The sequence below is a fragment of the Sphaeramia orbicularis genome, chromosome 21 (genome assembly GCF_902148855.1).
Source record: "Sphaeramia orbicularis chromosome 21, fSphaOr1.1, whole genome shotgun sequence".
NCBI lineage: Eukaryota > Metazoa > Chordata > Actinopteri > Kurtiformes > Apogonidae > Sphaeramia > Sphaeramia orbicularis.
In genome coordinates this window covers 17,724,526-17,743,289 of record NC_043977.1, presented here as the reverse complement: position 1 = coordinate 17,743,289, position 18,764 = coordinate 17,724,526, and positions in this window count along the sequence as shown.

Below are 18,764 nucleotides of genomic sequence, written 5' to 3'. Positions count from 1 at the left end.
GTCTTACTGTGATTTATCACCTTTGAAATCATGACACGTTGATGTTTTAACCTATAAAGACCCAGTGCTACATCTGTAACTGTTACCAAATGAATTATTCTCTCTGTTTCTGTTATCCTATAAAGACCCAGCACTACTTTTGTGAAATTTTCTTGACATCTAACCTTTTTGAAGTGATTAATCACCAGTTATTATAATATTATCCTCTGTATTTTGCATTTTATCTGTATAAATCAAGTATTTTTTATTATTTAATTCACTGATCATGTCGATTTTCACAAAAACTCAGATTAAAGTTGAGGGTTATTGTATAAAAAACAGAGAAAACTGCAGAAAAAGTGACTTTTTCGGTGAAATATATCATTAATTGAACATAAACCGAGTATCTCCATACACTGTCATGTATCAGACTCTGTGGTGAATCAATGTTGTAGAAGATAACGGTGTTTCCACGGTAACTCTGAACATCTTAATGGGTCATATCTGATGACCATGAAAAGACGACAAACTGTATTTTACCAGAATTTTTAGCACATATTGTTAGGATTAATGGATTAACAAGTATTAAATATTTAAGATCAGTAAATGGTTTTAGGCGTCACTAGTTGTTTGGGTTTTCATGTGTTAAGAAAGAAAAAAAAAATACTCCTTTTTATACAAATGTGCATAGTGTTTGTCGTTAAAATGAGTCCATTTGTCCGTAAAAACAGTGACTTCACAATGTTTCTAAGACCCAGAATTACTTTTGTAAATGAAATTTTCTTGACATCGAACCTTTTTTAAGTAATTTATCCCCATTTATTACAATATTATCCTGTATATTTTGCATTTTTTTCAGTCGAAATCAGATATTTTTCATTATTTCACTTACTGATCATGTAGAAGCTGCGATTAAAGTTAAGGGTTATTCTATAAAAAACAGAATGTTTCTGTTATCCTATAAAGACCCAGCACTACTTTTGTGAAATTTTCTTGACATCGAACCTTTTTTAAGTGATTTATCCCCATTTATTACAATATTATCCTGTATATTTTGCATTTTATCAGTATAAATCAGGTCGATTTTCACAGAAACTCAGATTAAAGTTGAGGGTTATTCTATAAAAAGCAGGGAAAACTGCAAAAAAAAGTGACTTTTTCAGTGAAATATATCATTAATTGAACATAAACCGAGTGTCTCCATACACTGTCATGTATCAGACTCTGTGGTGAATCAATGTTGTAGAAGATAACGGTGTTTCCACGGTAACTCTGAACATCTTAATGGGTCATATCTGATGACCATGAAAAGACGACAAACTGTATTTTACCAGAATTTTTAACACATATTGTTAGGATTAATGGATTAACAAGTATTAAATATTTAAGATCAGTAAATGGTTTTAGGCGTCACTGGTTGTTTGGGTTTTCATGTGTTAAGAAAGAAAAAAAAAAATACTCCTTTTTATACAAATGTGCATAGTGTTTGTCGTTAAAATGAGTCCATTTGTCCGTAAAAACAGTGACTTCACAATGTTTCTAAGACCCAGAATTACTTTTGTAAATGAAATTTTCTTGACATCGAACCTTTTTTAAGTGATTTATCCCCATTTATTACAATATTATCCTGTATATTTTGCATTTTTTTCAGTCAAAATCAGATATTTTTCATTATTTCATTTTCTGATCATGTAGAAGCTCTGATTAAAGTTGAGGGTTATTCTATAAAAAACAGAATGTTTCTGTTATCCTATAAAGACCCAGCACTACTTTTGTGAAATTTTCTTGACATCTAACCTTTTTTAAATGATTAATCACCAGTTATTATAATATTATCCTCCGTATTTTGCATTTTATCAGTATAAATCAAGTATTTTTTATTATTTAATTCACTGATCATGTCGATTTTCACAAAAACTCAGATTAAAGTTGAGGGTTATTCTATAAAAAACAGAAAAAACTGCAGAAAAAGTGACTTTTTCGGTGAAATATATCATTAATTGAACATAAACCGAGTATCTCCATACACTGTCATGTATCAAACTCTGTGGTGAATCAATGTTGTAGAAGATGACAGTGTTTCCATGGTAACTACGGAGCCTCTGAACATCCAAATGGGTCATATCTGATGACCATGAAAAGACGACAAACTGTATTTTACTGGAATTATTTGCACATATTGTTAGGTTTAATGGATTAACAGGTATTAAATATTTAAGATCAGTAAATGGTTTTAGTCGTCGGTGGATGTTTGGGTTTTTATGGGTTAAGAAAGAAAAAAAATACTCCACTTTATACAAATTCATATAGTGTTTGTCACGTGAAAAGGAATCCATTTATCTATAAAAACAGTGACTTCAATATGTTTCGATTAACCTATAAAGACCCAGAACTACTTTTGTGACTGAAATTTTCTTTCCATCTAACCTTTTTTTAAGTGATTAATCACCATTTATAATAATATTATCCTCTATATTTCGCATTTTTTCAGTCAAAATCAGATGTTTTTCATTATTTCATTTACTGATGATGTAGAAGCTCAGGTTAAAGTTGAGGGTTATTATATAAAAACAGAGAAAACTGTCGAAAAGTGACTTTTTCAGTGAAATATATCATTAATTGAACAAAAACCAAGTGTCTCCATCCACTGTCATTGATCCAACTCCATGGTGAATCAATATTATAGAAGACGACGGTGTTTCCACGGTCACTACGTAGCCTCTGAACGTCTAAATGGGTCATATCTGATGACCATAAAAAGACGACAAACTGTATTTTACTTGACTTCCGAATGTTTCTATTCACCTATAAAGACCCAGCACTACTTTTGTGAATGAATTTTCTTTACATCTAACCTTTCTTAAGTGATTAATCACCATTTATTATAATATTATCCTCTTTATTTTGCACTTTATCAGTATAAATCAGGTATTTTCCTGTATTTAATTCACTGATGGTGTAGATGTTCATAAAAGCTCAGATTAAAGTTGAGGGTTATTATAACAAAAATACAGAAAACTGCAGAAAAAGCAACTTTTTCAGTGAAATATATCATTAACTGAACATAAACCAAGTGTCTCCATTCACTTTTATTGATCAAACTCCATGGGGTTTCCCAATGAATCAATGTTATAGCAGATGACAGTGTTTCCACGGCAACTACAGAGCCTCTGAACGTCTAAATGGGTCATATCTGATGACCATGAAAAGATGAATAACTGTATTTTACTGGAATTATTTACATTTATTGTTAGGATTAATGGATTAACAGGTATTAAACATTTCAGATCAGTAGATGGTTTTAGTCGTCGGTGGTTGTTTGGGTTTTTATGGGTTAATACCTGCTTCTTTTGCGTACAGTGCAGTCCTGTGTGTATTACTTCAATACCTCATAGTGATCTGATAAACACTGCAGGATAATTACCAAGATACACCCAAGTGTTTTTCATTTGCATGACTTATCACTTAGACAGACTAGATCAGGGGTGTCAAACTCATTTTAGTTCAGGGGCCACATACAGCTGAATATGATATAAAGTGGGCCGGACCAGTAAAATAATATAAATATTAGGTAAGAACTTATAAATAATGTCCAAAGTCTCCAATTTTTTCTGAAAAAAGTGAAATTCTGTCATGAAAATGTTGAAGGAAAATGAGTTTGAGACCCTGTTTTAGAGCAAAAAAAGTTCATTTACATTATAAACAGGTTTACATCTACAAACTATCCTTTCAAAAGATGTGAATAACATGAACAAACTGAAAAAAATAAGTGTAATTTTAACAATATTCTGCCTCAGTTGATCACTTACATATGTACATTATAACGTACAGATCACAGTGGATCTACAAACACACAAAACATTTAGTAACAGGCAGAATATTGTTAAAATTGTACTTACTTCTCTTAAGACATTTCCGGTTATTCGCATTTTTTTTTAGTGTAAATACGTTTTAGTGTAAATACATGAAAATATTTACATTTAAATAGCAGCTAAAATTTACTAGGGGGGTCAAATGAGTGGCCATTTTTGTCAAAAAAAAAAAAAAAAAAGTTGGAAGAAATGCATAGAACTGTGTTGAAATAATGCTAATACATTTGTGCACAGACTACTGATATTATTTGACAGTGGAAGCTATATTTTCAGAAATATTGGATTTTGAATAGCACGTGTATGTGAAAACTTTTGCTGGTGGACGGACGTGACATTACACATGATGATCTGGTCAGTACCAGTACTTTATTAGGAATAAACTTATATACTTACTATTGCTAATTCTCCTCTTATTCATAAATGTTAGTATTGTGGATCTAAAACAATAACAGCTGACACAAAAACACAAAATGTGGCAGTGGACGGATGTGACATGGTTGTTACGGATCCCATCATACTGATGCTCGGCAGCCATGTCACCGTTTCCACAAATGATCCCCGTGCAAAAACTAGGATCAGAATTATTTATTGTATAGTTTATCATCATACTAAAGAGTAAATAACAATATAGAATTGTTGTTTCTTTATAAAAATGCTTATTATTAGAAAACTGTTGATTTAAAAAGTGACGTGTGACATTCTTAATGTATGTATTGGCGTAACATAAGCAGGATGGATCAGCACCATACTCCATATTGCAACCTGTAAAAATAAAACGTGATATATAGTATAGAAACTTGTAAGAAAAATTGGGGAATCTAAAAGAATAGAATATTTGTTTTTCAGCTAAATTCAGTTCAAATATAACTTGGCCATTTGTGGCATGAAAATATAGCATTAATTGTGATGAAATTGGACATTTTTGAGCTGAAAACATAGTTCATATGACCATCAACATGTTGCAACAGAACTGAAATCCTGTCAATTTCCATAACTTGCATTTACCAACACAAAGTTCCTTTGGGGATTCACTTATATTGATTTCTTATGCACAAAGACAGAAATAAGACCTCTAAGCAAATTTTAGTTGTCATTATTTATATGTTATTATGATAGTATTTTACTGGTCTGACCCACTTGAGATTGAATTGGTCTAAATGTGGAACCTGAACTAAAAGGATTATTTATTAATATCTTAGTGTAATTTTTGCATTTTACAAATTTATCCCAAGGGCCGGACTGGACCCTTTGGCGGGCCGGATTTGGCCCCCGGGCCGCATGTTTGACACCTGTGCTCTAGATGTGGATGATCAAGCCTTTAAAAACGATGCCTTTTATAAATTGTCAGCAATTATAACACACACGCAAGTTTTCACCCCCCCCTTTTTATGATATGTACACATTTGTTCCTTTCCATTCGTCAGCACATACATATGAAATGATCCCAATTTGGTGCATTACTCAAATATGCCTTTCCTTCGGCTGTTGAATGTTTAATATCTCGATCTTAGTGTTTGTACAGGATTGACTCAGCAAAGTCGGGACGCCAACACAAAAAGTTGCTATTCAATCTGTGCAAGCGTATGTGTGGTTTGGCTGCGTTTGTAAACCCGTTCTAGATCATACTGTCATTGGTCATTTTTCCAACCACTGAAGGTGTAAAGGCAGATGTGGAAACAATATAAACAGACTGGTTATGAGGCAGACGGATATTCAGCTCTAACAATGCACTAGTAGGGTTATGAATGAGAATAAGAATAATAAGGCGAGGCAAGTTTATTTGTTTAACACAATTCATACACAGCGCTTTACCAGAATGGAAAAGAGACAAGTTAAAAACACAATTAAAGCATAACACTGGTCAACAACAAATTTATTATTACCTCCGCCAAGGAGGTTATGTTTTTGCCAGGGTTTGTTTGTTTGTTTGTTTGTTTGTCTGTCCATTAGTGTGCAACATAACTCAAAAAGTTATGGACAGATTTGGATGAAATTTTCAGGGTTTGTTGGAAATGGGATAAGGAAGAAATGATTAAATTTTGGTGGTGATCGGGGATGGGGGCCCCACGGGGGGGCCCATTTCCAACAAACCCTAAAAATTTCATCAAAATCTGTCCATAACTTTTTGAGTTATGTTGCACACTAACGGACAAACAAACAAACAAACCCTGGCAAAAACATAACCTCCTTGGCGTGGGGGGGGCCCACAGGGGGGGGCCACTGATCAGCCTTGGCGGAGGTCTGCGCTCTCCGAGTGCTTCTAGTTTAGGATAATTTTGGTGTGCTGAATCCAAAAATCACATTAATTTTGCTCAATCAGGTCAACTTTCTGAACTATGCTACATATTGGCTTTTTAACATTTTTGCTTACATTTATGGGCATTTTCACATCATATGATACAAAAATTCTTTCATATTTACCTCCGCCAAGAAGGTTATGTTTTTGCCAGGGTTTGTTTGTTTGTTTGTTTGTTTGTTTGTTTGTTTGTTTGTCCGTTAGTGTGCAACATAACTCAAAAAGTTATGGACAGATTTGGATGAAATTTTCAGGGTTTGTTGGAAATGGGATAAGGAAGAAATGATTAAATTTTGGTGGTGATCGGGGTGGGGGGGCCCACGGGGGTGGGGTGGGGGGGGGGGCAGACCACAAAATTTCATCAAAATCTGTCCATAACTTTTTGAGTTATGTTGCACACTAACGGACAGACAAACAGACAGACAAACAAACCCTGGCAAAAACATAACCTCCTTGGCGTGGGGGGACCCACGGGGGGGGCCACTGATCAGCCTTGGCGGAGGTCTGCGCTCTCCGAGTGCTTCTAGTTCTTGCAATAAACGAGTTCTGAAGATTTTACTTTTGCCAATTTATGATTAACCCATAAAGACCCAAACATCCACCGTCAACCAAAAGCATCTACTGATCTAAACTGTTGATCCATTAATCCTATCAATACATGAAAATATTTGGTGTAAAATACAGTTCTTCATCTTTTCACGGTCATCAGATATGACCCATTTGGACATTCAGAGGCTCTATAGTTACCGTGGAAACATCGTCATCTTCTACAACATTGATTCACCAGTAAAACCCATGGAGTTGGATCACTGACAGTGGATGGACACACTGGGTTTATGTTCAATTAATGAGAGATTTTACTAAAAAAAAAAATCACTTTTTCTTCATTTTTTTTGTTTTTATTTAATAATCTTTAAATTTACTCTGAGCTTTTGTGAACATATACATGATCAGTGAATTAAATATTGGAAAATGGATGATTTTTACTGGAAAAAAATGCTAAATTCAGAAGATAATATTATAATAAATGGTGATAAATCAATTAGGAAAGGTTAAATAGAGAGAAAAATCCATTTGGGAGCTGACACAAAAGTTACACTGGGTCTTTATGGGTTAATGTTGTTTTTTTTTTTAACCCTTTCATGCATAGCGGTCACTACAGTGGACAGCTGTTTAAAGGGGTTCTCTTATATATTTATGGATGTTGTTGTTTTAGTTCCATATTAGCCGACACAGTGGACACTTATGTATCATCCCATACACTGTAATTCATACCATTACTGTAAATTTGCTGTTCTAGATAAATCTGATCTGCACTAACATGTTTGTAAAAAAAAAAAAAAAAAAAGAAAAAAAAGAAAAAGCTAATTGTTATTAAACTGTAATTAACAGGTTTTTTTTTGGTTTTTTTTTTCCATATTATCTATATACAGGTATTGTTAAAATGTGAGAAAACATCAAATTAGCAGCATTAAAAATGTTTTTACCTCATAGTATATTAGTAAATACATATTTCTTTGCTTCTAAAATTAAATGTATGATGTCCAGCTGAGTGGACATTTTTGTAATTCCATGAAAAATAGGTTCATTAAAAAAATTCAATCACATTGTTTTTTTTGTTTTTTTTCATGCCTATAGAGGAATAAAAACACTTAAGAAAAAAATCTTGACTGAGGTTCTCATAATTCGTGCATGAAAGGGTTAATATTACAGGTGAATGAAATAGCTTCGACTAGAAGGTCTCGCAAAAATAAGCCTGATGTATTCTGCTACATCTGCGGTGAATACACCATTGTACCTAACAGGAATCAAGTCACAAGTTTCATAAAGTGTGCTTACCGATCTTATTTTGGTATTAATTATTATATTTTGTGAGAAGATCAAATATTTCAAAATCAAATTAGCAAAAAAAAACCTGACCTGATTGAGAAAAACAGATGTCATTTTTGGATTTAGCGGTGCAAAATGGTCCTAATTCAGTTGAAAAAACCTGGACAACTTGCAAAAAACATTTTTTTGTAACCCAGTGTAATCAATACAACAGTAAAAGAGAATAGTGTTGATAGAACAATTGAACAGAGGTGTTTTCAGCCAGGACTTAAAGTTAGGGCAGGAGATGTTTTCCTGCAGCATTTTTTTTACTTTATTGCTTTAAATCTCCTTCACACCCCGACTGCAACCAATTATTTAATAATAAGTATCAGTCATATTATAGTATACAATATAGATATGATTAGACTAGGAAGATTATTATTGTTATTAATTATATAAGGAGAAGAGGTGGGAGTTTATAAGTTCTACTTCTTCTCACTCCTTTTCGAATATGTGTTATATGTCTTATGTTTAAGTGATTTGTTTAAGTGATTTGTGTGATTTTCTTCTCTTTTGATATTCATATTCGAAATAAATTCATCAATCAATCAATCAAAAAACAATCGATCATTAACCCTTTCATGCACGAATTATGAGAACCTAAATCAAAATTTTTTCCTGAGTGTTTTTATTCTTCTTCGGGCATGAAAAAAACAATGCGATTGAAAATTTTCTTCTGAAAAATAAATTTAAAAAAATAAAATAAAAATAAAAATAATTGAAAAAATTTTAAAAAATACATAAAAAAATAATGAAAAAAAAAAAAAAAAAATTCTTATGGACCTATTTTTCATGACGTTGCAAAAATGTCCACTCAGCTGGACACCACGCGTTTAATTTTTGACGCACAGAAACATGTATTTACTGATAAGTTATGTGAAAACTATGGGGAGGGTTTTGTGATTCTAGGGATTTATGCTCAGAAGAGATCTACAAAATGTTACCGATTCATGTCAGAAAAGATATGTAGTGTCTTAAAACTTTAATAAAGGTATGTGTGAAAAAAAAAAACAACAAACAAAAACGAAAACAACAAAATCCGTGAATATAGAAGAGAAAAGCTGTAGAATAGCTGTCCACTGTAGTGACCAGTATACATGAAAGGGTTAATTAAATGCTCAAAAAAAAAAAAAAAAAAACACCAAAATAAAAAAAAATAAAAAAATGTCACATGTGGAATGTGGAAGGGACAGGACTGAAAAAAAACACCATCCAATCATTTTAACCGACCCATTGAAATGACTGAATGGCGATATGTCTGTCAAACTCAACTGGCATTTGCCCCCCCCCCCCCCCCCCTCCCCCCCAGAGCTGGGTGAATTGATTGACACTGTGCAGCATTCATGAACCCTCAGGAACAAGCATTGAACGTACCAGTACTCTGGAGGCATGGCTTCTTTGGGGGGGGGGGGGGGGGTTGTCTGAAGAAAGGGGTTTGGACTTTTGAATTGCGTTTTTTCAAAATGTAGCATGCTCGAGTGTTTTTCCAATATCTCCTACCCCACCTTTAAACATTGTCAGAGTAGAGGCCTGTCTTACATCAAAAACTGTTCCAGAGTTGAGCTACATGGAACTGAAACGCAGCTTCATTGTGTTTAGTCCTGACTCTGGGCACCAGCAGAAGACCAGTCCCTGAGGTTCTCAAGGTCTGAGATAGTTGATATGGGACCAGCATGTCACAGATGTACAGTTGTGCTCATAAGTTTACATATTCGGACAGACTGGGCATGGGATGGTGTCAGGGGGGGCGGGGGGGGGGGGACAACCAACCAGTGTAAATACCAGGCAGGTTGTGACACTTTCCTTCCACCTACTGTATATCCTACATTACTGGCACTATCGTTCACCTGAACTGAACTGTCAGCAGTCTCAAAATTCGCGAACATCCCCATACACTGGGGCACCGTAAAGGGGGGGGGGTAAATGTGACGAATTCATGGGGCCCAGCATTTGTGGGGTGCCCAAAAGAGCAGTGGAGGGAGTCCAGTGGATACAGGTTAGAAGTTGTGAAAATTTCATGTAAGATCCATTGTATAAGAGAGGAATAGAACCAGGAGTTGGACGTTGAAAGTTATGTTAAGTTTCGGTGATGGTATGTATAGGCTGCACCCCCCCCCCCCCACCACCACCACCACCACCCCTCTACAAATTGACAAGATACTGTATTTTATGAAGGGTCCACAATGGTTACCTTTCATGGGGCCCACAAGAGAAATAGCACCTGGGAGTTGGACGTTGAAAGTATGTAAAGTTTCACTTTGGTTTGACGCCAGCGCTAGTTATATTATTTATGGACCGCACCCCCACGTATATAACGGCCCCCCCCCCCAGTTCCAACTGACAAAAAAAACCCAAAAAAGTCAACCCCCCCCCCCCCCCCCCCCCCCGTTTTTTTGACAAATTGCACCCTGATAATTATAATAATAATAATAATAATAATAATAATAATAATAATAATAACTAGAAGCACTCGGAGAACGCAGACCTCTGCCAAGGCAGATCAGTGCCCCCCCCCAATGTTTGTTTGTTTGTTTGTTTGCCTGTCTGTCCATGTGCAAGATAACTCAAAATGTTATGGACAGATTTGGATGAAAATTTTAGGAAATGTTGATACTGGCACAAGGAAGAAATGATTAAATTTTGGTGGTGATCACCAAAATTTTGGTGGTGGTGGGGTGTGCCACCGGGGGCTCTCCGAGTGCTTTTCTAGAAAAGAGAGTGCAGACCTCTGCCAAGGCCAATCAGTGCCCCCCCAACCCCACCCCGATCACCACCAAAATTGAATCATTTCTTCCTTGTGCCAGTATCAACATTTCCTGAAATTTTCATCCAAATCTGTCCATAACTTTTTGAGTTATCTTGCACACGGTCAGACAGACAAACAAACAAACAAACAAACAAACAAACAGACAGACAGACAGACAGACAGACAGACAGACAGACAGACAGACAGACAGACAAACCAACACCGGCAACAACATAACCTTCTTGGTGGAGGTAATAATAATAATAATAATAATAATAATAATAATAATAATAATAATAATAATAATAATAATAATAATAATAATAATACAGGGTGGGGAAGCAAAATTTACAATATTTTGAGGCAGGGATTGAAAGACAGTGTATGACCAATTAGTTTATTGAAAGTCATGAGAATTTATTTGCCACAAGAAAATTGACATCATAGAAAATGTTTTTATTCTATGTGTCCTCCTTCTTTCTCAATAACTGCCTTCACACACTTCCTGAAACTTGCGCAAGTGTTCCTCAAATATTCGGGTGACAACTTCTCCCATTCTTCTTTAATAGTATCTTCCATACTTTCTGGTAATAGTTTTGCTCATAGTCATTCTCTTCTTTCCATTACAAACAGTCTTTATGGACACTCCAACTATTTTTGAAATCTCCTTTGGTGTGACAAGTGCATTCAGCAAATCACACACTCTTTGACGTTTGCTTTCCTGTTACTCATATGGGCAAAAGTTTCTGAAAAGGTATGGATAATAGTGTTAGGTATGATTATGACATCAATATATGTTTGGTTTCAAAACAACTGACGTAGTGCCTGCTGAGAAAAAACAACTAAATGTTCATTGTAAATTTTGCTTCCCCACCCTGTAATAAAAAAATAAATAATAATAATAATAATAATAATAATAATAATAATAATAATAATAATAATAACAATAATAATAATAATAATAATAATAATAATAATAATAATAATAATAATAATAATGATAATAATAATAATAATAATAATAATAATAATAACAATAATAATAATAATAATAGTGATTATATAACACATATAAACAGAGGGTTAGTAGCTGAGGCCATGTAGGAGCCTACTAGTCGCAGAGCTGTGTCTGCTACAGTAATGGAAAATCCTTCATGACAAATCTGGGCCACTCCTGTCTCCAGGACAGCATTGCCAAGGGATAGCCAGCCTTGGTCACCTGAGATTTCCTCCAACCCCAACCTGTGCAACCTGAGCCCCGTCCCAGGGATTGTGTCATGGACAGCGTCTCCCAATATGCCCCACTCAGCGGGTCTGTCACTACAATGGAACAATGCCACAAAAGAGGTTGTCAAACTAAGAGGAACTGTCACAGCAAAACAAGATCTGACACACATTCTCTTTTATGCATAAGTGATCACTGACGGTATACTAATCTGTGACGGGCTGTAAACAGGCTGTTGTTGTCGCGACTTCAGGTTCAGTTCTTAGTGTTTTAGCTGCATTTCCTTTTGCTACAAACTTCAGTGGATTAGACTCAGCTTGGTGTCTTCGTAAAGGGGTCATATTTTGCTAAACCCACTTTTATTAGTATTTGGTTCATTTATTTGTGTATTTTTGGACTCTAATAGTTCAATAAGTTTGAATTTGAACCCTCCGGGTGTTGCAAAGCTATCTTTATATTCATTTTGGTAAAAATCGAGTGGATTTCTACAACCTGTTTTAATTCCTACTTAATTTGTTATGTCATTGTATTTATTTATTTTCTATCTATCTATCTATCTATCTATCTATCTATCTATCTATCTATCTATCTATCTATCTATCTATCTATCTATCTATCTATCATTTTTTTAAAATCTGTTATTTATTTATTTTTAAATCTATTATTTATTTATTTACTTTTTTAAAATATGTTATTTATTTATTTATTTTTAAATCTGTTATTTCTTTATTTTTAAATCGATTATTTATTTATTTTAAAAATCTATTATTTATTTATTTATTTATTTATTTATTTTTAAATCTGTTATTTATTTATTTTTAAAAATCTATTATTTATTTATTTATTTATTTATCTTTAAAGCTGTTATTTATTTATTTTTAAATCGATTATTTATCTATCTATTTATTTATTTATTTAATTAATTAAAATCTATTATTTATTTATTTTTAAGCCTATTATTTATTTATTTATTTATTTTTAAATCTGTTATTTATTTATTTTAAAAGCTATTATTTATTTATTTATTTATTTATTTATTTATCTTTAAAGCTGTTATTTATTTATTTTTAAATCGATTATTTATCTATCTATTTATTTATTTATTTAATTAAAATCTATTATTTATTTATTTTTAAGCCTATTATTTATTTATTTATTTATTTATTTATTTATTTTTAAATCTTTTATTTATTTATTTATTTTTATTTATTTTTTAAAAACAATGGATTTCCACAACCTGTTTCAATTCCTTCTTAATATGTTACATTTTATAACTAGTTACATCACAACATTTTCACACATAAGGTCAAGACTTCCGATGAACATTTCTCCGAGTACAACATAATTGTTTATCAGCAGCAGCGGTTGTAGTAAAAACTGAAAATATGTCCAAACTTTGAGCCGATTACCTAAAATGTTCAATTGTTGGTTAAACAGGACAGAGCAGTACAGCAGTACAGTACAAAATAATAATAAATTGCATTTATAACGCACTTTTCATTCAGCAGAATCTCAAAGTGCTACAGAGACAAGACAGTCCAATAAAAAATAAAATATTATATCAGTATTTTTAAATGGAAAAATTGCATCATTCCATTTAAAAAGCTAAATATCCCTCCTTTAACCCTCCGGTATCCGGGTGAGCCTTTTAGGCACACTTTGCACTTCGTTTTAAAAACTTCACCTTATTTTTCACAATTTAAATAAGGTTAGAATTCAAAAGTTGTTCATTTTTGCATGATCTTTAAAATTCTGGCCACCAACTAAAATGTGCACATTGTAAACAAAAGAAAATTACAAGACTAGCATCTGTCTCCCAAGTCTATGCATAATCAAATATTTTAATGTGCACTGTTTTTATATTTATTTTATTTTATTGTATTTCTAATCAAATCTTAATGTATTTTAATATTGTATTTTTTCAATCAATGTGAAGCACTTTGGGCTACAATTTCTGTATGAAAGGTGCTATACAAATAAAGTTTATTATTATTATTATTATTATTATTATTATTATTATTATTATTATTATTATTATTATTATTATTAATAATAAGTGTGCCTAAAACGCACTATTTCTTCCATTTGATATGTACGATTAGGGCTGACCTTGATTTACAAAAATAAAATCAAATTAGAGCAGAAAAATAAATCAACATATAATATTTAATAGTTTGATTTATAAGTGGCCCTTTTTTTTTTACACTTGGTGACAGATGCTAGTATTTTTGAACATTTGACCTAGCGCCAAAAATAATAATGCAAATTAACCGATGTTGGAGTTAATCATTGACATATCCCAGGCTGCAAAAATCAAATAATATGTGATCCACTTTTTATGTAGTATATTGAAAAAAAATTATTTTTGTGTGTTTTTTGCATCCAAAAAACGGTTTGTTTACATTACAAACACAGCATTTAAAGGGTTGAAAAAATATGACAATTATTGAGTATTTGGTATTTTTATTTACGACTCAAGTTGATGAAATAGAAAAAAGTGTAAAAGGATTAAAAACAAACTGTTTGAAAATTTTTTTTGGACATTATTCCACAAGTGTGCGAAAAAGGCACACTTGGTGCTTACTAAGGGCCTTGCTGGACGGGATACCGGAGGGTTAACATATACTTTCTATCTTTTCTCAGTTGTGGCTGTGCTGTTGTAAATGATGTCTCACTGTGGTTCCTAAGGGATCTGACACCTGGGTCAGCAGGGGTGTTTGCCTGTTGCCACTGTATTGTTCCAGTGACCCTTATGGGGCCTGGGTGTAAGGGGATAAGGGATTGGTTTGCTCTCCCTGTGAGTGGACACAGGGCTATCCATAGCCTGGCTTCTGTACAGACTGCTGAGAGTATGCAATCTGATCCACATTTAGTGGACATTAGAATCCTATAGGTGCATGAAGACAGCATCGTTGGTTTCCTTATGCATTTTGTAGTGTGACCTCCATAGTCACAGATTCAGGTTTAGGTTTAAAGGAAAACCTGAGCTTTACAAGTCTAGTCGCTTCTTTTTATCTAAAAGAATGAAACTTTTAACCCATAAAGACCTAGTGCTACTTTTATGTCAGTTCTCAAATGACATTTTCTCTGTACACTGTAAAAAAAAAAAAAGAAAAAAATCTGTAATTTAACAGAATTTTCACTGTTTATTTTACAGATTTTTCCTGTATTTTTAAGATACAGGAAAATATCAATAATCCCCTCCTCAGACATTCTGTCAACAGCTGCGAACTTTAACAGATTTTACTCGTTTTCCTCTTTAATTTATATTTGCTTGTTAGTGAAAAACTGTGCCATCTTACTTTTTTTCTTTTCTTTCTTACAAATTGACAAAACTCTCATCAGTCCCTCAAATAAAAACGGAAAATACTGTATCTGCGAATTTATGAATTAAAGCCACACTGTAAAAAAAATCTGTAATTTAACAGAATTTTCACTGTTTATTTTACAGATTTTTCCTGTATTTTTAAGATACAGGAAAATATCAATAATCCCCTCCTCAGACATTCTGTCAACAGCTGCGAACTTTAACAGATTTTACTCGTTTTCCTCTTTAATTTATTTTTGCTTGTTAGTTAAAAACTGTGCCATCTTACTTTTTTCTTTTCTTTCTTACAAATTTACAAAACTCTCATCAGTCCCTCAAATAAAAACTGAAAATACTGTATCTGCAAATTTATGAATTAAAGCCACACTGTAAAAAAAATCTGTAATTTAACAGAATTTTCACTGTTTATTTTACAGATTTTTCCTGTATTTTTAAAAATACAGAAAAATATCAATGAAATGACAAAAATAGGCTGTGATTTTACACGTCAAATGTAAAATAACAGGAAAAAACTGTAACTGTGAATAACCAAAAAATTCCCATTTTTTTAAAAATAATTTTTTTCTTTTTTCACAGAAAAATATAGTTAAAATATATTTGCAAATGTATCATAATTTCACAAATATTCTTTTCTATTTATGAGATTAAACTGTTAATTTAAAGTTTAATACTGTAAAAAAAAAAAAAAAAAAAAAAAAAAGAATAAATAAAACAAGATAAAATTACAGACAATTAACCGTAAAAGTATTTTACGTAAGTATTTGTTCTGTAAGTTTAACAAGACTTGTTTGTTAATTGACCAATATCTTGTGTAATTACGTGAGGTTTCACAACAAAAATGTTAAATAAATGTATTTTTGTGAATGTATAACATGTATAAGCACTGATAAACTGTCCAAATACAGTTTTTATCAGTGGATTGTACAACTTAGTCTCATTGAAAATTATTTATATATTTATATATATATATTTATAGGTAATTTGATTTTTTTAATACATGTAAATATTCTTTATTAAACATTAAAAAGTCAAAAAAATATGCAAAATCTCATGTAAAGTTAGGGCAAAAAACTGTATTTTAATTATGGAAAATTGTCGTATTTTTATGAGATGGTTGTTTACCGTTATTTAACAGTATTTTTTCAGCACCCCAGCTGCCAGAATAATACTGTTTTTTTTATGAGTTTTTTCTTTTTTACACTGTATCTAACCTTTCTTAAGTGAATTATCACCATTTATTATAATATCCTCTGTATTTTGTATTTTAGTATAAATCAGGTATTTTCCAATATTTAATTCAGGTCAGAAAATGGTTTTAGTCATTGATGGCTGTTTGGGTCTTCATGGGTTAAGAAAGAATACTCCACTTTATACAAAATTAAATAGTGTTTGTCATGTGAAAACGAGTCCATTTGTCCAGAAAAACAGTGACTTCAGAATGTTTCTATTCCCCTATAAAGACCAAGAACTATTTTTGTGAATGAAATTTTCTTTACATCTAACCTTTTTTGAATGATTAATCCCATTTATTATAATATTATCCTCTATATTTTGTATTTTATCAGTATAAATCAGGTATTTTCCTGTATTTAATTCACTGATCATTTAGATGTCTGTGAAAGCTCAGATTAAAGTTGGGGGCATTATATCAAAAAACAGAGAAAACTGCCGAAAAGTGACTTTTTCAGTAAAATATACCATTAATTGAACATAAACCAAGTGTGTCCATCCACTGTTATTTATCATACTCTATGGGTTTTACTGGTGAATTCATGTTGTTGAAGATTATGGTGTTTCCATGGTAACTACGAAGCCTCTGAATATCCAAATGGGTCATATCTGATGACCATGAAAAGACGACAAACTGCATTTTACACCAATTATTTACATGTATTAATAGAATTAGTGGATGAACAGATATTAAACATTTTAGATCAGTAGATGGTTTTGGTCAGTGATGGATGTTTGGGTGTTTATGGGTTAAAAAAGCTTTTGTATATCATGTCAAATATATACTTATATACATACATACATGTTTTGTGTGTTTTTATGATGATTTGTCTTACTTGTCACCTGCCTATAGACTCCAGATGGAAATTTAGCACAGTTGCTACAATCTGGCATATTTACAGCTGCAATTGTTGTAATTGTTTGTTAATATGCACTGTCCCTAATAAATAAATAAATAAATACATACATACATACATACATACATACATACATACATACATAAAAATACATTTGATCCAATGCTTTTCACACTGACCTTCTTTATTCCCAACATATAAAAGTGAACAAACCAGAAATATTTAGCAGCTCATCTCAGTATTGTATTGTCATGGTTTTATGAACAAAAAAAATCGAATAGAAGTTCAAATGTTCTCCAAGCATAGGGATTTCACTTTAACTTGGAACCCTTTTGTAAATTTCATTCAAGTCCTCCCCTTCTATTAGACTTCTGCATTCCTTCCCTTTTTTCATTTCTGTCCTCATCTTTGCAGTAACCCTTAGTATCATACATCATATAAGTGTTTACAAAAAGCAGACTATTAATGCAAGCATTATGCATCAGACTAATCTGTATTTAAATTTCTTTCTTTTTTCATAATAAAAGTCAGTCTGTGTGCCCCCTTTTCTTTACAAAAAATAATAAAAAATTGTATTTTATTTTATTTTTCCTTCTCTCTGAGCCTTTGGGTGGGTGGGGTTTGATGTTTGTGTGTTGTTCTGCCTTGGACTAGTTCATATGTCCTATGCTGATGTAGACGCTTATTTGAAAATTGAAAAATAGTCTTTTAAAAAAAAAGATGTCAGTCTAATGGTGTGCCCCCTTTTTATTTTATTTTATTTTATTTATTTTATTTTATTTTATTTCATTTTTTATATTTTATTTTATTTCATTTTTATATTTATTTTATTTATTTTTTTCTTTATTTATTTTGTTTTATATTTTATTTTTTAATATTTTATATTGTATTTTATTACATTTTTATTTTATATTATATTTTATTTTTTATATTTTATTTAATTTTTTAATGTTTTACTTTATTTTATTTTGTTTTATTTTATATTTTATTTAATTTTTTAAATATTTTATATTTCATATTATATTCTATTTTATTTTTATATTTTATTTTATTTTATTTTTTATTTTAATTTTATATTTCATATCTTATATTTTATATTTTATTTTGTTTTATTTTATATTTTATTTTATTATTATTTTTTATATTTAATATTTTTATTTATTTATTTATTTATTTATTTTAATTTTATTTATGTATTTTTCCTTCTTTCTGAGCCTTTGGGTGGGTGGTGTTTGATGTTTGTGTGTGTTGTTCTGCTTTGGACTAGTTCATATGTCCTATTCTGATGTAGATGCTTATTTAAAAATTGAAAAATAAAGTCTTAAAAAAATAAATAAATGTTCTCCAAAGCCATAATCA